Raw genomic sequence first — 22,470 nt, 5'->3', positions numbered from 1 at the left:
GCAGCCTCAGTGCCTCATTACTTAGTGTGCAGCGCTCCCTGCTGGCTATCCTTATGAGGTTACAGCAGCCTGAGTGCCTCCGAGGCCAGTGGCAGGCTCCTGCCTGCTGGCTGTGCTTGTGAGGTCACAGCAGCCTAAGTGTCTGCTAGGCCAGTGGCAGGCTCATGGCTGCTGGCTGTGCTTGTGAGGTCACAGCAGCCTCAGTGCCTCATATGTTAGTGTGCAGTGCTCCCTGCTGGCTGTGCTTGTGAGGTCACAGCAGCCTCAGTGCCTCCTAGGCCAGTGGCAGGCTCATGGCTGCTTCCTGTGCTTCTGACATCACAGCAGCCTCAGTGCCTCATATGTTAGTGTGCAGAGCTCCCTGCTGGCTGTGCTTGTGAGGTCACTGCAGGCTGAGTGCCTCCGAGATTAGTGGCAGGCTAATGGCTGCGGGCTGTGCTTGTGAGGTCACAGCCTGAGTGCCTCCTAGGCCAGCGGCAGGCTCCTGGGTGCTGGCTGTGCTTCTGAGGTCACAGCTGCCTGAGTGTCTACTAGGCCAGTGGCAGGTTCATGGCTGCTGGCTGTGCTTCTGAGGTCACAGCCTCAGTGCCCCCTAGGCCAGTGGCAGGCTCATGGCTGCTGGCTGTGCTTGTGAGGTCACAGCATCCTCAGTGCCTCATATGTTAGTGTGCAGCGCTCCCTGGTGGCTCTGCTTGTGAGGTCACAGCAGCCTGAGTGCCTCCTAGGCCAATGGCAGGCTCATGGCTGCTGGCTGTGCTTCTGAGGTCACAGCAGCCTCAGTGCCTCCTAGGCCAGTGGCAGGCTCCTGGTTGCTGGCTGTGATTGTGAGGTCACAGCTGCCTCAGTGCCTCATATGTTAGTGTGCAGCGCTCCCTGCTGGCTGTGCTTGTGAGGTCACTGCAGCCTGAGTGCCTCCGAGGCCAGTGGCAGGCTAATGGCTGCTGTTTGTGCTTGTGAGGTTACAGCAGCCTCAGTGCCTCCTAGGCCAGTGGCAGGCTCATGGCTGCTAGTTGTGCTTGTGAGGTCACAGCAGCCTCAGTGCCTCCTAGGCCAGTGGCAGGCTCATGGCTGCTGGCTGTGCTGGTGAGGTCACAGCAGTCTCAGTGCCTCCTAGGCCAGTGGCAGGCTCATGGCTGCTGCCTGTGCTTGTGAGGTCACTGCAGCCTGAGTGTTTCCTAGGCCAGTGGCAGGCTCATGGCTGCTGGCTGTGCTTGGGAGGTCACAGCAGCCTCAGTGCCTCATTACTTAGTGTGCAGCGCCCCCTGCTGGCTGTGCTTGTGAGGTCACAGCAGCCTCAGTGCCTCCTAGGCCAGTGGCAGGCTCATGGCTGCTGGCTGTGCTTGTGAGGTCACAGCAGCCTCAGTGCCTCCGAGGCCAGTGGCAGGCTCCTGCCTGCTGGCTGTGCTTGTGAGGTCACAGCAGGCTGAGTGTTTCCTAGGCCAGTGGCAGGCTCATGGCTGCTGGCTGTGCTTGTGATCTCACAGCAGGCTCAGTGCCTCATTACTTAGTGTGCAGCGCTCCCTGCTGGCTGTGCTTGTGAGGTCACAGCAGCCTGAGTGCCTCCGAGGCCAGTGGCAGGCTCATGGCTGCTGGCTGCGCTTGTGAGGTCACAGGTGCATGAGTGTCTCCTAGGCCAGTGGCAGGTTCCTGGCTGCTGTTTGTGCTTGTGAGGTTACAGCAGCCTGAGTGCCTCCTAGGCCAGTGGCAGGCTCCTGGCTGCTAGTTGTGCTTGTGAGGTCACAGCAGCCTCAGTGACTCCTAGGCCAGTGGCAGGCTCATGGCTGCTGCCTGTGCTTGCGAGGTCACAGCAGCCTGAGTGTCTCCTAGGCCAGTGGCAGACTCATGGCTGCTGGCTGTGCTTGGGAGGTCACAGCAGCCTCAGTGCCTCATTACTTAGTGTGCAGCGCTCCCTGCTGGCTATCCTTGTGAGGTCACAGCTGCCTGAGTGTCTCCTAGGCCAGCAACAGGCTCATGGCTGCTGGCTGTGATTGTGAGGTCACAGCAGCCTCAGTGCCTCCTAGGCCAGTGGCAGGCTCCTGGCTGCTGGCTGTGCTTGTGAGGTCACAGCAGCCTGAGTGCCTCCTAGGCCAGTGGCAGGCTCATGGCTGCTGGCTGTGCTTGTGAGGTCACAGCAGCCTCAGTGCCTCATATGTTACTGTGCAGCGCTCCCTGCTGGCTATCCTTATGAGGTCACAGCTGCCTGAGTGTCTCCTAGGCCAGAGGCAGACTTCTGGCTGCTGGCTGTAACTGTGAGGTCACAGCTGCAGGAGTGTCTCCTAGGCCAGTGGCAGGCTCCTGGATGCTGGCTGTGCTTGTGAGGTCACAGCAGCCTCAGTGCCTCATATGTTAGTGTGCAGCGCTCCCTGCTGGCTATCCTTGTGAGGTCACAGCTGCCTGAGTGTCTCCTAGGCCAGAGGCAGACTTCTGGCTGCTGGCTGTGACTGTGAGGTCACAGCAGCCTGAGTGCCTCCTAGGCCAGTGGCAGGCTCATGGCTGCTTCCTGTGCTTGTGAGGTCACAGCAGCCTCAGTGCCTCATATGTTAGTGTGCAGCGTCCCCTGCTGGCTGTGCTTGTGAGGTCACAGCAGCCTGAGTGCCTCCGAGGCCAGTGGCAGGCTCCTGGCTGCTGGCTGTGCTTGGGAGGTCACAGCTGCCTGAGTGTCTGCTAGGCCAGTGGCAGGCTCATGGCTGCTGGCTGTGCTTGTGAGGTCACAGCAGCCTGAGTGCCTCCGAGGCCAGTTGCAGGCTCATGGCTGCTGGCTGTGTTTGTGAGGTCCCAGCAGCCTCAGTGCCTCATATGTTAGTGTGCAGCGCTCCCTGCTGGCTGTGCTTGTGAGGTCACTGCAGCCTGAGTGTCTCCTAGGCCAGTGGCAGGCTCCTGGCTGCTGGCTGTGCTTGTGAGGTCACAGCAGCCTGAGTGCCTCCTAGGCCAGTGGCAGGCTCATGGCTGCTGGCTGTGCTTGTGAGGTCACAGCAGCCTCAGTGCCTCATATGTTACTGTGCAGCGCTCCCTGCTGGCTATCCTTATGAGGTCACAGCTGCCTGAGTGTCTCCTAGGCCAGAGGCAGACTTCTGGCTGCTGGCTGTAACTGTGAGGTCACAGCTGCAGGAGTGTCTCCTAGGCCAGTGGCAGGCTCCTGGATGCTGGCTGTGCTTGTGAGGTCACAGCAGCCTCAGTGCCTCATATGTTAGTGTGCAGCGCTCCCTGCTGGCTATCCTTGTGAGGTCACAGCTGCCTGAGTGTCTCCTAGGCCAGAGGCAGACTTCTGGCTGCTGGCTGTGACTGTGAGGTAACAGCAGCCTGAGTGCCTCCTAGGCCAGTGGCAGGCTCATGGCTGCTTCCTGTGCTTGTGAGGTCACAGCAGCCTCAGTGCCTCATATGTTAGTGTGCAGCGTCCCCTGCTGGCTGTGCTTGTGAGGTCACAGCAGCCTGAGTGCCTCCGAGGCCAGTGGCAGGCTCCTGGCTGCTGGCTGTGCTTGGGAGGTCACAGCTGCCTGAGTGTCTGCTAGGCCAGTGGCAGGCTCATGGCTGCTGGCTGTGCTTGTGAGGTCACAGCAGCCTGAGTGCCTCCGAGGCCAGTTGCAGGCTCATGGCTGCTGGCTGTGTTTGTGAGGTCCCAGCAGCCTCAGTGCCTCATATGTTAGTGTGCAGCGCTCCCTGCTGGCTGTGCTTGTGAGGTCACTGCAGCCTGAGTGTCTCCTAGGCCAGTGGCAGGCTCCTGGCTGCTGGCTGTGCTTGTGAGGTCACAGCAGCCTGAGTGCCTCCTAGGACAGTAGCAGGCTCCTGGCTGCTGGCTGTGCTTGTGAGGTCACAGCAGCCTCAGTGCCTACTAGGCCAGTGGCAGGCTCCTGGCTGCTTCCTGTGCTTGTGAGGTTACAGTAGCCTCAGTGGCTCTGAGGCCAGTGACAGGCTCATGGCTGCTGGCTGTGCTTGTGAGGTCACAGCAGCCTCAGTGCCTCATATGTTAGTGTGCAGCGCTACCTGCTGGCTGTGCTTCAGAGGTCACAGCAGCCTGAGTGCCTCCTAGGCCAGTGGCAGGCTCATGGCTGCTTCCTGTGCTTCTGACGTCACAGCAGCCTCAGTGCCTCATATGTTAGTGTGCAGCGCTCCCTGCTGGCTGTGCTTGTGAGGTCACAGCAGCGTGAGTGCCTCCTAGGCCAGTGGCAGGCTCCTGGCTGCTGGCTGTGCTTCTGAGGTCACAGCTGCCTGAGTGTCTGCTAGGCCAGTGGCAGGCTCATGGCTGCTGGCTGTGCTTGTGAGGTCACAGCAGCCTGAGTGCCTCCGAGGCCAGTGGCAGGCTCCTGCCTGCTGGCTGTGCTTGTGAGGTCACAGCAGCCTCAGTGCCTCATATGTTAGTGTGCAGCGCTCCCTGCTGGCTGTGCTCGTGAGGTCACAGCAGCCTCAGTGCCTCCTAGGCCAGTGGCAGGCTCATGGCTGCTTGCTGCGCTTGTGAGGTCACAGGTGCATGAGTGTCTCCGAGGCCAGTGGCAGGTTCCTGGCTGCTGTTTGTGCTTGTGAGGTTACAGCAGCCTGAGTGCCTCCAAGGCCAGTGGCAGGCTCCTGGCTGCTAGTTGTGCTTGTGAGGTCACAGCAGCCTCAGTGACTCCTAGGCCAGTGGCAGGCTCCTGGCTGCTGGCTGTGCTTGTGAGGTCACAGCAGCCTCAGTGCCTCCGAGGCCAGTGGCAGGCTCATGGCTGCTGGCTGTGCTTGTGAGGTCACAGCAGCCTCAGTGCCTCCTAGGCCACTGGAACGCTCATGGCTGCTGCCTGTGCTTGCGAGGTCACAGCAGCCTGAGTGCCCCCTAGGCCAGTGGCAGACTCATGGCTGCTGGCTGTGCTTGGGAGGTCACAGCAGCCTCAGTGCCTCATATGTTAGTGTGCAGCGCTCCCTGCTGGCTATCCTTGTGAGGTCACAGCTGCGTGAGTGTCTCCTAGGCCAGAGGCAGACTTCTGGCTGCTGGTTGTGCTTGTGAGGTTACAGCAGCCTGAGTGCCTCCAAGGCCAGTGGCAGGCTCCTGGCTGCTAGTTGTGCTTGTGAGGTCACAGCAGCCTCAGTGCCTCCTAGGCCAGTGGCAGGCTCCAGGCTGCTGGCTGTGCCTGTGAGGTCACAGCAGCCTCAGTGCCTCCTAGGCCAGTGGCAGGCTCATGGCTGCTTCCTGTGCTTCTGAGGTCACAGCAGCCTCAGTGCCTCATATGTTAGTGTGCAGCGCTCCCTGCTGGCTATCCTTGTGAGGTCACAGCTGCCTGAGTGTCTCCTAGGCCAGAGGCAGACTTCTGGCTGCTGGCTGTGACTGTGAGGTCACAGCTGTAGGAGTGTCTCCTAGACCAGTGGCAGGCCCCTGGCTGCTGGCTGTGCTTGTGAGGTCACAGCAGCCTCAGTGCCTCATATGCTAGTGTGCAGCGCTCCCTGCTGGCACTGCTTGTGAGGTCACAGCAGCCTGAGTGCCTCCTAGGCCAGTGGCAGGCTCATGGCTGCTTCCTGTGCTTCTGAGGTCACAGCAGCCTCAGTGCCTCATATGTTAGTGTGCAGCGTCCCCTGCTGGCTGTGCTTGTGAGGTCACTGCAGCCTGAGTGCCTCCTAGGCCAGTGGCAGGCTCATGGCTGCTGGCTGTGATTGTGAGGTCACAGCAGCCTCAGTGCCTCCTAGGCCAGTGGCAGGCTCCTGCCTGCTGGCTGTGCTTGTGAGGTCACAGCAGCGTGAGTGTCTGCTAGGCCAGTGGCAGGCTCATGGCTGCTGGCTGTGCTTGTGATCTCACAGCAGGCTCAGTGCCTCATTACTTAGTGTGCAGCGCTCCGTGCTGGCTGTGCTTGTGAGGTCACAGCAGCCTCAGTGCCTCCGAGGCCAGTGGCAGGCTCATGGCTGCTGGCTGCGCTTGTGAGGTCACAGGTGCATGAGTGTCTCCTAGGCCAGTGGCAGGTTCCTGGCTGCTGGCTGTGCTTGTGAGGTTACAGCAGCCTGAGTGCCTCCTAGGCCAGTGGCAGGCTCCTGGCTGCTAGTTCTGCTTGTGAGGTCACAGCAGCCTCAGTGACTCCTAGGCCAGTGGCAGGCTCATGGCTGCTGGCTGTGCTTGTGAGGTCACAGCAGCCTCAGTGCCTCATATGTTAGTGTGCAGCGCTCCCTGCTGGCTATCGTTATGAGGTCACAGCTGCCTGAGTGTCTCCTAGGCCAGCAACAGGCTCATGGCTGCTGGCTGTGATTGTGAGGTCACAGCAGCCTCAGTGCCTCCGAGGCCAGTGGCAGGCTCATGGCTGCTGGCTGTGCTTGTGAGGTCACAGCATCCTCAGTGCCTCATATGTTAGTGTGCAGCGCTCCCTGCTGGCTATCCTTATGAGCTCACAGCTGCCTGAGTGTCTCCTAGGCCAGAGGCAGACTTCTGGCTGCTGGCTGTGATTGTGAGGTCACAGCAGCCTGAGTGCCTCATATGCTAGTGTGCAGCGCTCCCTGCTGGCACTGCTTGTGAGGTCACAGCAGCGTGAGTGCCTCCTAGGCCAGTGGCAGGCTCCTGGCTGCTGGCTGTGCTTCTGAGGTCACAGCTGCCTGAGTGTCTGCTAGGCCAGTGGCAGGCTCATGGCTGCTGGCTGTGCTTGTGAGGTCACAGCAGCCTGAGTGCCTCCGAGGCCAGTGGCAGGCTCCTGCCTGCTGGCTGTGCTTGTGAGGTCACAGCAGCCTCAGTGCCTCATATGTTAGTGTGCAGCATCCCCTGCTGGCTGTGCTCGTGAGGTCACAGCAGCCTCAGTGCCTCCTAGGCCAGTGGCAGGCTCATGGCTGCTGGCTGCGCTTGTGAGGTCACAGGTGCATGAGTGTCTCCGAGGCCAGTGGCAGGTTCCTGGCTGCTGTTTGTGCTTGTGAGGTTACAGCAGCCTGAGTGCCTCCAAGGCCAGTGGCAGGCTCCTGGCTGCTAGTTGTGCTTGTGAGGTCACAGCAGCCTCAGTGCCTCCTAGGCCAGTGGCAGGCTCCTGGCTGCTGGCTGTGATTGTGAGGTCACAGCAGCCTCAGTGCCTCCGAGGCCAGTGGCAGGCTCCTGCCTGCTGGCTGTGCTTGTGAGGTCACAGCAGCCTCAGTGCCTCCTAGGCCACTGGAACGCTCCTGGCTGCTGCCTGTGCTTGCGAGGTCACAGCAGCCTGAGTGCCCCCTAGGCCAGTGGCAGACTCATGGCTGCTGGCTGTGCTTGGGAGGTCACAGCAGCCTCAGTGCCTCATATGTTAGTGTGCAGCGCTCCCTGCTGGCTATCCTTGTGAGGTCACAGCTGCCTGAGTGTCTCCTAGGCCAGAGGCAGACTTCTGGCTGCTGGTTGTGCTTGTGAGGTTACAGCAGCCTGAGTGCCTCCTAGGCCAGTGGCAGGCTCCTGGCTGCTAGTTGTGCTTGTGAGGTTACAGCAGCCTGAGTGCCTCCAAGGCCAGTGGCAGGCTCCTGGCTGCTAGTTGTGCTTGTGAGGTCACAGCAGCCTCAGTGCCTCCTAGGCCAGTGGCAGGCTCCAGGCTGCTGGCTGTGCCTGTGAGGTCACAGCAGCCTCAGTGCCTCCTAGGCCAGTGGCAGGCTCCTGCCTGCTGGCTGTGCTTGTGAGGTCACAGCAGCCTCAGTGCCTCATTACTTAGTGTGCAGCGCTCCCTGCTGGCTATCCTTGTGAGGTCACAGCTGCCTGAGTGTCTCCTAGGCCAGAGGCAGACTTCTGGCTGCTGGCTGTGACTGTGAGGTCACAGCTGCAGGAGTGTCTCCTAGACCAGTGGCAGGCCCCTGGCTGCTGGCTGTGCTTGTGAGGTCACAGCAGCCTCAGTGCCTCATATGCTAGTGTGCAGCGCTCCCTGCTGGCACTGCTTGTGAGGTCACAGCAGCCTGAGTGCCTCCTAGGCCAGTGGCAGGCTCATGGCTGCTTCCTGTGCTTCTGAGGTCACAGCAGCCTCAGTGCCTCATATGTTAGTGTGCAGCGTCCCCTGCGGGCTGTGCTTGTGAGGTCACTGCAGCCTGAGTGCCTCCGAGGCCAGTGGCAGGCTCATGGCTGCTGGCTGTGCTTGGGAGGTCACAGCATCCTCAGTGCCTCATTACTTAGTGTGCAGCGCTCCCTGCTGGCTGTGCTTGTGAGGTCACAGCAGCCTCAGTGCCTCCTAGGCCAGTGGCAGGCTCCTGGCTGCTGGCTGTGATTGTGAGGTCACAGCAGCCTCAGTGCCTCCGAGGCCAGTGGCAGGCTCCTGCCTGCTGGCTGTGCTTGTGAGGTCACAGCAGGCTGAGTGTTTCCTAGGCCAGTGGCAGGCTCATGGCTGCTGGCTGTGCTTGTGATCTCACAGCAGGCTCAGTGCCTCATTACTTAGTGTGCAGCGCTCCCTGCTGGCTGTGCTTGTGAGGTCACAGCAGCCTGAGTGCCTCCGAGGCCAGTGGCAGGCTCATGGCTGCTGGCTGCGCTTGTGAGGTCACAGGTGCATGAGTGTCTCCTAGGCCAGTGGAAGGCTCCTGGCTGCTAGTTGTGCTTGTGAGGTTACAGCAGCCTGAGTGCCTCCTAGGCCAGTGGCAGGCTCCTGGCTGCTAGTTGTGCTTGTGAGGTCACAGCAGCCTCAGTGCCTCCTAGGCCAGTGGCAGGCTCATGGCTGCTGCCTGTGCTTGCGAGGTCACAGCAGCCTGAGTGTCTCCTAGGCCAGTGGCAGTCTCATGGCTGCTGGCTGTGCTTGGGAGGTCACAGCAGCCTCAGTGCCTCATTACTTAGTGTGCAGCGCTCCCTGCTGGCTATCCTTGTGAGGTCACAGCTGCCTGAGTGTCTCCTAGGCCAGCAACAGGCTCATGGCGGCTGGCTGTGCTTGTGAGGTCACAGCAGCCTCAGTGCCTCATATGTTAGTGTGCAGCGCTCCCTGCTGGCTATCCTTATGAGGTCACAGCAGCCTGAGTGCCTCCTAGGCCAGCGGCAGGCTCCTGGCTGCTGGCTGTGCTTGTGAGGTCACAGCTGCAGGAGTGTCTCCTAGGCCAGCAACAGGCTCATGGCTGCTGGCTGTGCTTGTGAGGTCACAGCAGCCTCAGTGCCTCATATGTTAGTGTGCAGCGCTCCCTGCTGGCTGTGCTTGTGAGGTCACAGCAGCCTCAGTGCCTCCTAGGCCAGTGGCAGGCTCATGGCTGCTTCCTGTGCTTCTGACGTCACAGCAGCCTCAGTGCCTCATATGTTAGTGTGCAGAGCTCCCTGCTGGCTGTGCTTGTGAGGTCACTGCAGGCTGAGTGCCTCCGAGATTAGTGGCAGGCTAATGGCTGCGGGCTGTGCTTGTGAGGTCACAGCCTGAGTGCCTCCTAGGCCAGCGGCAGGCTCCTGGCTGCTGGCTGTGCTTCTGAGGTCACAGCTGCCTGAGTGTCTACTAGGCCAGTGGCAGGTTCATGGCTGCTGGCTGTGCTTGTGAGGTCACAGCCTCAGTGCCCCCTAGGCCAGCGGCAGGCTCCTGGCTGCTGGCTGTGCTTGTGAGGTCACAGCAGCCTCAGTGCCTCATATGTTAGTGTGCAGCGCTCCCTGCTGGCTCTGCTTGTGAGGTCACAGCAGCCTGAGTGCCTCCTAGGCCAATGGCAGGCTCATGGCTGCTGGCTGTGCTTCTGAGGTCACAGCAGCCTCAGTGCCTCCTAGGCCAGTGGCAGGCTCCTGGTTGCTGGCTGTGATTGTGAGGTCACAGCAGCCTCAGTGCCTCATATGTTAGTGTGCAGCGCTCCCTGCTGGCTGTGCTTGTGAGGTCACTGCAGCCTGAGTGCCTCCGAGGCCAGTGGCAGGCTCATGGCTGCTGTTTGTGCTTGTGAGGTTACAGCAGCCTCAGTGCCTCCTAGGCCAGTGGCAGGCTCCTGGCTGCTAGTTGTGCTTGTGAGGTCACAGCAGCCTCAGTGCCTCCTAGGCCAGTGGCAGGCTCATGGCTGCTGGCTGTGCTGGTGAGGTCACAGCAGTCTCAGTGCCTCCTAGGCCAGTGGCAGGCTCATGGCTGCTGCCTGTGCTTGTGAGGTCACTGCAGCCTGAGTGCCCGCTAGGCCAGTGGCAGACTCATGGCTGCTGGCTGTGCTTGGGAGGTCACAGCAGCCTCAGTGCCTCATTACTTAGTGTGCAGCGCTCCCTGCTGGCTATCCTTATGAGGTTACAGCAGCCTGAGTGCCTCCGAGGCCAGTGGCAGGCTCCTGCCTGCTGGCTGTGCTTGTGAGGTCACAGCAGCCTAAGTGTCTGCTAGGCCAGTGGCAGGCTCATGGCTGCTGGCTGTGCTTGTGAGGTCACAGCAGCCTCAGTGCCTCATATGTTAGTGTGCAGTGCTCCCTGCTGGCTGTGCTTGTGAGGTCACAGCAGCCTCAGTGCCTCCTAGGCCAGTGGCAGGCTCATGGCTGCTTCCTGTGCTTCTGACATCACAGCAGCCTCAGTGCCTCATATGTTAGTGTGCAGAGCTCCCTGCTGGCTGTGCTTGTGAGGTCACTGCAGGCTGAGTGCCTCCGAGATTAGTGGCAGGCTAATGGCTGCGGCCTGTGCTTGTGAGGTCACAGCCTGAGTGCCTTCTAGGCCAGCGGCAGGCTCCTGGGTGCTGGCTGTGCTTCTGAGGTCACAGCTGCCTGAGTGTCTACTAGGCCAGTGGCAGGTTCATGGCTGCTGGCTGTGCTTCTGAGGTCACAGCCTCAGTGCCCCCTAGGCCAGCGGCAGGCTCATGGCTGCTGGCTGTGCTTGTGAGGTCACAGCATCCTCAGTGCCTCATATGTTAGTGTGCAGCGCTCCCTGGTGGCTCTGCTTGTGAGGTCACAGCAGCCTGAGTGCCTCCTAGGCCAATGGCAGGCTCATGGCTGCTGGCTGTGCTTCTGAGGTCACAGCAGCCTCAGTGCCTCCTAGGCCAGTGGCAGGCTCCTGGTTGCTGGCTGTGATTGTGAGGTCACAGCTGCCTCAGTGCCTCATATGTTAGTGTGCAGCGCTCCCTGCTGGCTGTGCTTGTGAGGTCACTGCAGCCTGAGTGCCTCCGAGGCCAGTGGCAGGCTAATGGCTGCTGTTTGTGCTTGTGAGGTTACAGCAGCCTCAGTGCCTCCTAGGCCAGTGGCAGGCTCCTGGCTGCTAGTTGTGCTTGTGAGGTCACAGCAGCCTCAGTGCCTCCTAGGCCAGTGGCAGGCTCATGGCTGCTGGCTGTGCTGGTGAGGTCACAGCAGTCTCAGTGCCTCCTAGGCCAGTGGCAGGCTCATGGCTGCTGCCTGTGCTTGTGAGGTCACTGCAGCCTGAGCGTTTCCTAGGCCAGTGGCAGGCTCATGGCTGCTGGCTGTGCTTGGGAGGTCACAGCAGCCTCAGTGCCTCATTACTTAGTGTGCAGCATCCCCTGCTGGCTGTGCTTGTGAGGTCACAGCAGCCTCAGTGCCTCCTAGGCCAGTGGCAGGCTCATGGCTGCTGGCTGTGCTTGTGAGGTCACAGCAGCCTCAGTGCCTCCGAGGCCAGTGGCAGGCTCCTGCCTGCTGGCTGTGCTTGTGAGGTCACAGCAGGCTGAGTGTTTCCTAGGCCAGTGGCAGGCTCATGGCTGCTGGCTGTGCTTGTGATCTCACAGCAGGCTCAGTGCCTCATTACTTAGTGTGCAGCGCTCCCTGCTGGCTGTGCTTGTGAGGTCACAGCAGCCTGAGTGCCTCCGAGGCCAGTGGCAGGCTCATGGCTGCTGGCTGCGCTTGTGAGGTCACAGGTGCATGAGTGTCTCCTAGGCCAGTGGCAGGTTCCTGGCTGCTGTTTGTGCTTGTGAGGTTACAGCAGCCTGAGTGCCTCCTAGGCCAGTGGCAGGCTCCTGGCTGCTAGTTGTGCTTGTGAGGTCACAGCAGCCTCAGTGACTCCTAGGCCAGTGGCAGGCTCATGGCTGCTGCCTGTGCTTGCGAGGTCACAGCAGCCTGAGTGTCTCCTAGGCCAGTGGCAGACTCATGGCTGCTGGCTGTGCTTGGGAGGTCACAGCAGCCTCAGTGCCTCATTACTTAGTGTGCAGCGCTCCCTGCTGGCTATCCTTGTGAGGTCACAGCTGCCTGAGTGTCTCCTAGGCCAGCAACAGGCTCATGGCTGCTGGCTGTGATTGTGAGGTCACAGCAGCCTCAGTGCCTCCTAGGCCAGTGGCAGGCTCCTGGCTGCTGGCTGTGCTTGTGAGGTCACAGCAGCCTGAGTGCCTCCTAGGCCAGTGGCAGGCTCATGGCTGCTGGCTGTGCTTGTGAGGTCACAGCAGCCTCAGTGCCTCATATGTTACTGTGCAGCGCTCCCTGCTGGCTATCCTTATGAGGTCACAGCTGCCTGAGTGTCTCCTAGGCCAGAGGCAGACTTCTGGCTGCTGGCTGTAACTGTGAGGTCACAGCTGCAGGAGTGTCTCCTAGGCCAGTGGCAGGCTCCTGGATGCTGGCTGTGCTTGTGAGGTCACAGCAGCCTCAGTGCCTCATATGTTAGTGTGCAGCGCTCCCTGCTGGCTATCCTTGTGAGGTCACAGCTGCCTGAGTGTCTCCTAGGCCAGAGGCAGACTTCTGGCTGCTGGCTGTGACTGTGAGGTCACAGCAGCCTGAGTGCCTCCTAGGCCAGTGGCAGGCTCATGGCTGCTTCCTGTGCTTGTGAGGTCACAGCAGCCTCAGTGCCTCATATGTTAGTGTGCAGCGTCCCCTGCTGGCTGTGCTTGTGAGGTCACAGCAGCCTGAGTGCCTCCGAGGCCAGTGGCAGGCTCCTGGCTGCTGGCTGTGCTTGGGAGGTCACAGCTGCCTGAGTGTCTGCTAGGCCAGTGGCAGGCTCATGGCTGCTGGCTGTGCTTGTGAGGTCACAGCAGCCTGAGTGCCTCCGAGGCCAGTTGCAGGCTCATGGCTGCTGGCTGTGTTTGTGAGGTCCCAGCAGCCTCAGTGCCTCATATGTTAGTGTGCAGCGCTCCCTGCTGGCTGTGCTTGTGAGGTCACTGCAGCCTGAGTGTCTCCTAGGCCAGTGGCAGGCTCCTGGCTGCTGGCTGTGCTTGTGAGGTCACAGCAGCCTGAGTGCCTCCTAGGCCAGTGGCAGGCTCATGGCTGCTGGCTGTGCTTGTGAGGTCACAGCAGCCTCAGTGCCTCATATGTTACTGTGCAGCGCTCCCTGCTGGCTATCCTTATGAGGTCACAGCTGCCTGAGTGTCTCCTAGGCCAGAGGCAGACTTCTGGCTGCTGGCTGTAACTGTGAGGTCACAGCTGCAGGAGTGTCTCCTAGGCCAGTGGCAGGCTCCTGGATGCTGGCTGTGCTTGTGAGGTCACAGCAGCCTCAGTGCCTCATATGTTAGTGTGCAGCGCTCCCTGCTGGCTATCCTTGTGAGGTCACAGCTGCCTGAGTGTCTCCTAGGCCAGAGGCAGACTTCTGGCTGCTGGCTGTGACTGTGAGGTCACAGCAGCCTGAGTGCCTCCTAGGCCAGTGGCAGGCTCATGGCTGCTTCCTGTGCTTGTGAGGTCACAGCAGCCTCAGTGCCTCATATGTTAGTGTGCAGCGTCCCCTGCTGGCTGTGCTTGTGAGGTCACAGCAGCCTGAGTGCCTCCGAGGCCAGTGGCAGGCTCCTGGCTGCTGGCTGTGCTTGGGAGGTCACAGCTGCCTGAGTGTCTGCTAGGCCAGTGGCAGGCTCATGGCTGCTGGCTGTGCTTGTGAGGTCACAGCAGCCTGAGTGCCTCCGAGGCCAGTTGCAGGCTCATGGCTGCTGGCTGTGTTTGTGAGGTCCCAGCAGCCTCAGTGCCTCATATGTTAGTGTGCAGCGCTCCCTGCTGGCTGTGCTTGTGAGGTCACTGCAGCCTGAGTGTCTCCTAGGCCAGTGGCAGGCTCCTGGCTGCTGGCTGTGCTTGTGAGGTCACAGCAGCCTGAGTGCCTCCTAGGACAGTAGCAGGCTCCTGGCTGCTGGCTGTGCTTGTGAGGTCACAGCAGCCTCAGTGCCTACTAGGCCAGTGGCAGGCTCCTGGCTGCTTCCTGTGCTTGTGAGGTTACAGTAGCCTCAGTGGCTCTGAGGCCAGTGACAGGCTCATGGCTGCTGGCTGTGCTTGTGAGGTCACAGCAGCCTCAGTGCCTCATATGTTAGTGTGCAGCGCTACCTGCTGGCTGTGCTTCAGAGGTCACAGCAGCCTGAGTGCCTCCTAGGCCAGTGGCAGGCTCATGGCTGCTTCCTGTGCTTGTGAGGTCACAGCAGCCTCAGTGCCTCATATGTTAGTGTGCAGCGCTCCCTGCTGGCTGTGCTTGTGAGGTCACAGCAGCGTGAGTGCCTCCTAGGCCAGTGGCAGGCTCCTGGCTGCTGGCTGTGCTTCTGAGGTCACAGCTGCCTGAGTGTCTGCTAGGCCAGTGGCAGGCTCATGGCTGCTGGCTGTGCTTGTGAGGTCACAGCAGCCTGAGTGCCTCCGAGGCCAGTGGCAGGCTCCTGCCTGCTGGCTGTGCTTGTGAGGTCACAGCAGCCTCAGTGCCTCATATGTTAGTGTGCAGCGCTCCCTGCTGGCTGTGCTCGTGAGGTCACAGCAGCCTCAGTGCCTCCTAGGCCAGTGGCAGGCTCATGGCTGCTGGCTGCGCTTGTGAGGTCACAGGTGCATGAGTGTCTCCGAGGCCAGTGGCAGGTTCCTGGCTGCTGTTTGTGCTTGTGAGGTTACAGCAGCCTGAGTGCCTCCAAGGCCAGTGGCAGGCTCCTGGCTGCTAGTTGTGCTTGTGAGGTCACAGCAGCCTCAGTGACTCCTAGGCCAGTGGCAGGCTCCTGGCTGCTGGCTGTGCTTGTGAGGTCACAGCAGCCTCAGTGCCTCCGAGGCCAGTGGCAGGCTCATGGCTGCTGGCTGTGCTTGTGAGGTCACAGCAGCCTCAGTGCCTCCTAGGCCACTGGAACGCTCATGGCTGCTGCCTGTGCTTGCGAGGTCACAGCAGCCTGAGTGCCCCCTAGGCCAGTGGCAGACTCATGGCTGCTGGCTGTGCTTGGGAGGTCACAGCAGCCTCAGTGCCTCATATGTTAGTGTGCAGCGCTCCCTGCTGGCTATCCTTGTGAGGTCACAGCTGCGTGAGTGTCTCCTAGGCCAGAGGCAGACTTCTGGCTGCTGGTTGTGCTTGTGAGGTTACAGCAGCCTGAGTGCCTCCAAGGCCAGTGGCAGGCTCCTGGCTGCTAGTTGTGCTTGTGAGGTCACAGCAGCCTCAGTGCCTCCTAGGCCAGTGGCAGGCTCCAGGCTGCTGGCTGTGCCTGTGAGGTCACAGCAGCCTCAGTGCCTCCTAGGCCAGTGGCAGGCTCATGGCTGCTTCCTGTGCTTCTGAGGTCACAGCAGCCTCAGTGCCTCATATGTTAGTGTGCAGCGCTCCCTGCTGGCTATCCTTGTGAGGTCACAGCTGCCTGAGTGTCTCCTAGGCCAGAGGCAGACTTCTGGCTGCTGGCTGTGACTGTGAGGTCACAGCTGTAGGAGTGTCTCCTAGACCAGTGGCAGGCCCCTGGCTGCTGGCTGTGCTTCTGAGGTCACAGCAGCCTCAGTGCCTCATATGCTAGTGTGCAGCGCTCCCTGCTGGCACTGCTTGTGAGGTCACAGCAGCCTGAGTGCCTCCTAGGCCAGTGGCAGGCTCATGGCTGCTTCCTGTGCTTCTGAGGTCACAGCAGCCTCAGTGCCTCATATGTTAGTGTGCAGCGTCCCCTGCTGGCTGTGCTTGTGAGGTCACTGCAGCCTGAGTGCCTCCTAGGCCAGTGGCAGGCTCATGGCTGCTGGCTGTGATTGTGAGGTCACAGCAGCCTCAGTGCCTCCTAGGCCAGTGGCAGGCTCCTGCCTGCTGGCTGTGCTTGTGAAGTCACAGCAGCGTGAGTGTCTCCTAGGCCAGTGGCAGGCTCATGGCTGCTGGCTGTGCTTGTGATCTCACAGCAGGCTCAGTGCCTCATTACTTAGTGTGCAGCGCTCCGTGCTGGCTGTGCTTGTGAGGTCACAGCAGCCTCAGTGCCTCCGAGGCCAGTGGCAGGCTCATGGCTGCTGGCTGCGCTTGTGAGGTCACAGGTGCATGAGTGTCTCCTAGGCCAGTGGCAGGTTCCTGGCTGCTGGCTGTGCTTGTGAGGTTACAGCAGCCTGAGTGCCTCCTAGGCCAGTGGCAGGCTCCTGGCTGCTAGTTCTGCTTGTGAGGTCACAGCAGCCTCAGTGACTCCTAGGCCAGTGGCAGTCTCATGGCTGCTGGCTGTGCTTGTGAGGTCACAGCAGCCTCAGTGCCTCATATGTTAGTGTGCAGCGCTCCCTGCTGGCTATCGTTATGAGGTCACAGCTGCCTGAGTGTCTCCTAGGCCAGCAACAGGCTCATGGCTGCTGGCTGTGATTGTGAGGTCACAGCAGCCTCAGTGCCTCCGAGGCCAGTGGCAGGCTCATGGCTGCTGGCTGTGCTTGTGAGGTCACAGCATCCTCAGTGCCTCATATGTTAGTGTGCAGCGCTCCCTGCTGGCTATCCTTATGAGGTCACAGCTGCCTGAGTGTCTCCTAGGCCAGAGGCAGACTTCTGGCTGCTGGCTGTGATTGTGAGGTCACAGCAGCCTCAGTGCCTCATATGTTAGTGTGCAGCGTCCCCTGCTGGCTGTGCTTGTGAGGTCACAGCAGCGTGAGTGCCTCCTAGGCCAGTGGCAGGCTCCTGGCTGCTGGCTGTGCTTCTGAGGTCACAGCTGCCTGAGTGTCTGCTAGGCCAGTGGCAGGCTCATGGCTGCTGGCTGTGCTTGTGAGGTCACAGCAGCCTGAGTGCCTCCGAGGCCAGTGGCAGGCTCCTGCCTGCTGGCTGTGCTTGTGAGGTCACAGCAGCCTCAGTGCCTCATATGTTAGTGTGCAGCATCCCCTGCTGGCTGTGCTCGTGAGGTCACAGCAGCCTCAGTGCCTCCTAGGCCAGTGGCAGGCTCATGGCTGCTGGCTGCGCTTGTGAGGTCACAGGTGCATGAGTGTCTCCGAGGCCAGTGGCAGGTTCCTGGCTGCTGTTTGTGCTTGTGAGGTTACAGCAGCCTGAGTGCCTCCAAGGCCAGTGGCAGGCTCCTGGCTGCTAGTTGTGCTTGTGAGGTCACAGCAGCCTCAGTGCCTCCTAGGCCAGTGGCAGGCTCCTGGCTGCTGGCTGTGATTGTGAGGTCACAGCAGCCTCAGTGCCTCCGAGGCCAGTGGCAGGCTCCTGCCTGCTGGCTGTGCTTGTGAGGTCACAGCAGCCTCAGTGCCTCCTAGGCCACTGGAACGCTCCTGGCTGCTGCCTGTGCTTGCGAGGTCACAGCAGCCTGAGTGCCCCCTAGGCCAGTGGCAGACTCATGGCTGCTGGCTGTGCTTGGGAGGTCACAGCAGCCTCAGTGCCTCATTACTTAGTGTGCAGCGCTCCCTGCTGGCTATCCTTGTGAGGTCACAGCAACCTGAGTGTCTCCTAGGCCAGAGGCAGACTTCTGGCTGCTGGTTGTGCTTGTGAGGTTACAGCAGCCTGAGTGCCTCCAAGGCCAGTGGCAGGCTCCTGGCTGCTAGTTGTGCTTGTGAGGTCACAGCAGCCTCAGTGCCTCCTAGGCCAGTGGCAGGCTCCAGGCTGCTGGCTGTGCCTGTGAGGTCACAGCAGCCTCAGTGCCTCCTAGGCCAGTGGCAGGCTCATGGCTGCTTCCTGTGCTTCTGAGGTCACAGCAGCCTCAGTGCCTCATATGTTAGTGTGCAGCGCTCCCTGCTGGCTATCCTTGTGAGGTCACAGCTGCCTGAGTGTCTCCTAGGCCAGAGGCAGACTTCTGGCTGCTGGCTGTGACTGTGACGTCACAGCTGTAGGAGTGTCTCCTAGGCCAGTGGCAGGCCCCTGGCTGCTGGCTGTGCTTCTGAGGTCACAGCAGCCTCAGTGCCTCATATGCTAGTGTGCAGCGCTCCCTGCTGGCACTGCTTGTGAGGTCACAGCAGCCTGAGTGCCTCCTAGGCCAGTGGCAGGCTCATGGCTGCTTCCTGTGCTTCTGAGGTCACAGCAGCCTCAGTGCCTCATATGTTAGTGTGCAGCGTCCCCTGCTGGCTGTGCTTGTGAGGTCACTGCAGCCTGAGTGCCTCCGAGGCCAGTGGCAGGCTCATGGCTGCTGGCTGTGCTTGGGAGGTCACAGCATCCTCAGTGCCTCATTACTTAGTGTGCAGCATCCCCTGCTGGCTGTGCTTGTGAGGTCACAGCAGCCTCAGTGCCTCCTAGGCCAGTGGCAGGCTCCTGGCTGCTGGCTGTGATTGTGAGGTCACAGCAGCCTCAGTGCCTCCTAGGCCAGTGGCACGCTCCTGCCTGCTGGCTGTGCTTGTGAGGTCACAGCAGCGTGAGTGTCTCCTAGGCCAGTGGCAGGCTCATGTCTGCTGGCTGTGCTTGTGATCTCACAGCAGCCTCAGTGCCTCATTACTTAGTGTGCAGCGCTCCGTGCTGGCTGTGCTTGTGAGGTCACAGCAGCCTCAGTGCCTCCGAGGCCAGTGGCAGGCTCATGGCTGCTGGCTGCGCTTGTGAGGTCACAGGTGCATGAGTGTCTCCTAGGCCAGTGGCAGGTTCCTGGCTGCTGGTTGTGCTTGTGAGGTTACAGCAGCCTGAGTGCCTCCTAGGCCAGTGGCAGGCTCCTGGCTGCTAGTTCTGCTTGTGAGGTCACAGCAGCCTCAGTGACTCCTAGGCCAGTGGCAGGCTCATGGCTGCTGGCTGTGCTTGTGAGGTCACAGCAGCCTCAGTGCCTCATATGTTAGTGTGCAGCGCTCCCTGCTGGCTATCGTTATGAGGTCACAGCTGCCTGAGTGTCTCCTAGGCCAGCAACAGGCTCATGGCTGCTGGCTGTGATTGTGAGGTCACAGCAGCCTCAGTGCCTCCTAGGCCAGTGGCAGGCTCCTGGCTGCTGGCTGTGCTTGTGAGGTCACAGCAGCCTGAGCGCCTCCTAGGCCAGTGGCAGGCTCATGGCTGCTGGCTGTGCTTGTGAGGTCACAGCAGCCTCAGTGCCTCATATGTTAGTGTGCAGCGCTCCCTGCTGGCTATCCTTATGAGGTCACAGCTGCCTGAGTGTCTCCTAGGCCAGAGGCAGACTTCTGGCTGCTGGCTGTGATTGTGAGGTCACAGCAGCCTCAGTGCCTCATATGTTAGTGTGCAGCGTCCCCTGCTGGCTGTGCTTGTGAGGTCACAGCAGCGTGAGTGCCTCCTAGGCCAGTGGCAGGCTCCTGGCTGCTGGCTGTGCTTCTGAGGTCACAGCTGCCTGAGTGTCTGCTAGGCCAGTGGCAGGCTCATGGCTGCTGGCTGTGCTTGTGAGGTCACAGCAGCCTGAGTGCCTCCGAGGCCAGTTGCAGGCTCATGGCTGCTGGCTGTGTTTGTGAGGTCCCAGCAGCCTCAGTACCTCATATGTTAGTGTGCAGCGCTCCCTGCTGGCTCTGCTTGTGAGGTCACAGCAGGCTGAGTGCCTCCTAGGCCAGTGGCAGGCTCATGGCTGCTTCCTGTGCTTGTGAGGTCACAGCAGCCTCAGTGCCTCATATGTTAGTGTGCAGCGCTCCCTGCTGGCTATCCTTGTGAGGTCACAGCTGCCTGAATGTCTCCTAGGCTAGTGACAGGCTCCAGGCTGCTGGCTGTGCTTGTGAGGTCACAGCAGCCTCAGTGCCTCATAATTTACTGTGCCGCGATCCCAGCTGGCTGTGCCTGTGAGGTCACAGCTGCCTGAGTGTCTGCTAGGCCAGTGGCAGGCTCCTGGCTGCTTCCTGTGCTTGTGAGGTTACAGCAGCCTCAGTGCCTCCTAGGCCAGTGGCAGGCTCCTGGCTGCTGGCTGTGCTTCTGAGGTCACAGCAGCCTGAGTGTCTCCTAGGCCAGCGGCAGGCTCATAGCTGCTGGCTGTGCTTGTGAGGTCACAGCAGCCTGAGTGTCTGCTAGGCCAGTGGCAGGCTCATGGCTGCTGGCTGTGCTTGTGAGGTCACAGCAGCCTCAGTGCCTCATATGTTAGTGTGCAGCGCTCCCTGCTGGCTGTGCTTCAGAGGTCACAGCAGCGTCAGTGCCTCCTAGGCCAGTGGCAGGCTCATGGCTGCTTCCTGTGCTTCTGATGTCACAGCAGCCTCAGTGCCTCATATGTTAGTGTGCAGCGCTCCCTGCTGGCTGTGCTTGTGAGGTCACTGCAGGCTGAGTGCCTCCGAGATTAGTGGCAGGCTCATGGCTGCTGGCTGTGCTTCTGAGGTCACAGCAGCCTCAGTGCCTCCTAGGCCAGTGGCAGGCTCCTGACTGCTGGCTGTGATTGTGAGGTAACAGCAGCCTCAGTGCCTCATATGTTAGTGTGCAGCGCTCCCTGCTGGCTGTGCTTCAGAGGTCACAGCAGCGTCAGTGCCTCCTAGGCCAGTGGCAGGCTCATGGCTGCTTCCTGTGCTTCTGATGTCACAGCAGCCTCAGTGCCTCATATGTTAGTGTGCAGCGCTCCCTGCTGGCTGTGCTCGTGAGGTCACAGCAGCCTCAGTGCCTCCTAGGCCAGTGGCAGGCTCATGGCTGCTGGCTGCGCTTGTGAGGTCACAGGTGCATGAGTGTCTCCTAGGCCAGTGGCAGGTTCCTGGCTGCTGTTTGTGCTTGTGAGGTTACAGCAGCCTGAGTGCCTCCAAGGCCAGTGGCAGGCTCCTGGCTGCTAGTTGTGCTTGTGAGGTCACAGCAGCCTCAGTGACTCCTAGGCCAGTGGCAGGCTCCTGGCTGCTGGCTGTGCTTGTGAGGTCACAGCAGCCTCAGTGCCTCCGAGGCCAGTGGCAGGCTCATGGCTGCTGGCTGTGCTTGTGAGGTCACAGCAGCCTCAGTGCCTCCTAGGCCACTGGAACGCTCATGGCTGCTGCCTGTGCTTGCGAGGTCACAGCAGCCTGAGTGCCCCCTAGGCCAGTGGCAGACTCATGGCTGCTGGCTGTGCTTGGGAGGTCACAGCAGCCTCAGTGCCTCATTACTTAGTGTGCAGCGCTCCCTGCTGGCTATCCTTGTGAGGTCACAGCTGCCTGAGTGTCTCCTAGGCCAGCAACAGGCTCATGGCTGCTGGCTGTGACTGTGAGGTCACAGCTGCAGGAGTGTCTCCTAGGCCAGTGGCAGGCTCCTGGCTGCTGGCTGTGCTTGTGAGTTCACAGCAGCCTCAGTGCCTCATATGCTAGTGTGCAGCGCTCCCTGCTGGCTCTGCTTGTGAGGTCACAGCAGCCTGCGTGCCTCCTAGGCCAGTGGCAGGCTCATGGCTGCTTCCTGTGCTTCTGAGGTCACAGCAGCCTCAGTGCCTCATATGTTAGTGTGCAGCGTCCCCTGCTGGCTGTGCTTGTGAGGTCACTGCAGCCTGAGTGCCTCCGAGGCCAGTGGCAGGCTCCTGGCTGCTGGCTGTGCTTGTGAGGTCACAGCAGCCTCAGTGCCTCATATGTTAGTGTGCAGCATCCCCTGCTGGCTGTGCTTGTGAGGTCACTGCAGCCTGAGTGCCTCCGAGGCCAGTGGCAGGCTCCTGGCTGCTGGCTGTGCTTCTGAGGTCACAGCTGCCTGAGTGTCTGCTAGGCCAGTGGCAGGCTCATGGCTGCTGGCTGTGCTTGTGAGGTCACAGCAGCCTGAGTGCTTCCGAGGCCAGTGGCAGGCTCCTGGCTGCTGGCTGTGCTTCTGAGGTCACAGCAGCCTGAGTGTCTCCTAGGCCAGCGGCAGGCTCATAGCTGCTGGCTGTGCTTGTGAGGTCACAGCAGCCTGAGTGTCTGCTAGGCCAGTGGCAGGCTCATGGCTGCTCGCTGTGCTTGTGAGGTCACAGCAGCCTCAGTGCCTCATATGTTAGTGTGCAGCGCTCCCTGCTGGCTGTGCTTCAGAGGTCACAGCAGCGTGAGTGCCTCCTAGGCCAGTGGCAGGCTCATGGCTGCTTCCTGTGCTTCTGACGTCACAGCAGCCTCAGTGCCTCATATGTTAGTGTGCAGCGCTCCCTGCTGGCTGTGCTTGTGAGGTCACTGCAGGCTGAGTGCCTCCGAGATTAGTGGCAGGCTCATGGCTGCTGGCTGTGCTTCTGAGGTCACAGCAGCCTCAGTGCCTCCTAGGCCAGTGGCAGGCTCCTGACTGCTGGCTGTGATTGTGAGGTAACAGCAGCCTCAGTGCCTCATATGTTAGTGTGCAGCATCCCCTGCTGGCTGTGCTCGTGAGGTCACAGCAGCCTCAGTGCCTCCTAGGCCAGTGGCAGGCTCATGGCTGCTGGCTGCGCTTGTGAGGTCACAGGTGCATGAGTGTCTCCGAGGCCAGTGGCAGGTTCCTGGCTGCTGTTTGTGCTTGTGAGGTTACAGCAGCCTGAGTGCCTCCAAGGCCAGTGGCAGGCTCCTGGCTGCTAGTTGTGCTTGTGAGGTCACAGCAGCCTCAGTGACTCCTAGGCCAGTGGCAGGCTCCTGGCTGCTGGCTGTGCTTGTGAGGTCACAGCAGCCTCAGTGCCTCCGAGGCCAGTGGCAGGCTCATGGCTGCTGGCTGTGCTTGTGAGGTCACAGCAGCCTCAGTGCCTCCTAGGCCACTGGAACGCTCATGGCTGCTGCCTGTGCTTGCGAGGTCACAGCAGCCTGAGTGCCCCCTAGGCCAGTGGCAGACTCATGGCTGCTGGCTGTGCTTGGGAGGTCACAGCAGCCTCAGTGCCTCATTACTTA

This window comes from Dromaius novaehollandiae, unplaced genomic scaffold (genome assembly GCF_036370855.1).
Source record: "Dromaius novaehollandiae isolate bDroNov1 unplaced genomic scaffold, bDroNov1.hap1 HAP1_SCAFFOLD_60, whole genome shotgun sequence".
NCBI lineage: Eukaryota > Metazoa > Chordata > Aves > Casuariiformes > Dromaiidae > Dromaius > Dromaius novaehollandiae.
Note: the sequence above shows the minus strand (reverse complement) of the source record.